Below are 568 nucleotides of genomic sequence, written 5' to 3'. Positions count from 1 at the left end.
GCCTTTTGCAGAAGAGGCAGCAAAAATACCCCCACTTCCCTCTCCTCCATCCTAATGACCTCCTGCCTCCCTCCCATCACCAGAAACTGGACTCACAGGCCAGCCTCCCAGGTGAAGGTGGAGAGGCAGTCCGAAGTTAGCCAATACTCTCTTCCCAGGTCATAGCCGATCTTTTCTCTCTTATCTTAGCATATATCACTCTCCACCATTACCTTCTTTTGTTTTACCCCATTCCCTCTAGAATGTAATTATTTTGAGGGCTGGATCTTCCAGTTCTTCCCTCCCCTTCCCTTCCCTTTTTCATCTCTGTGTCCCCAGCGCATAGTAGGTGCACAATAAAGATGAGTTAAATCAATCAACACACTGGGACATAGGTAGCTTGCCCGCAGAGAAAAAAGTTTATAAGGGTCGTTTATCTTTTTTTTTTTTCCTTACAAAAAGATCAGGTGACCGAACATCCCTGGCATCGGGTCAGAGAGCTGCGCCTCTTGCTCCCCACTTCTGCGGCCGTGAGTGGGGGACAGCAGGTGCGGGCGGCCACTGCTAGGCTGCGGCAGCGCGGGCTCCC

This window comes from Neophocaena asiaeorientalis, unplaced genomic scaffold (genome assembly GCF_003031525.2).
Source record: "Neophocaena asiaeorientalis asiaeorientalis breed wild unplaced genomic scaffold, Neophocaena_asiaeorientalis_V1.1 scaffold39, whole genome shotgun sequence".
NCBI lineage: Eukaryota > Metazoa > Chordata > Mammalia > Artiodactyla > Phocoenidae > Neophocaena > Neophocaena asiaeorientalis.
The sequence above is the reverse complement of the archived record's forward strand: the minus strand, read 5'-3'. Positions refer to the sequence as shown.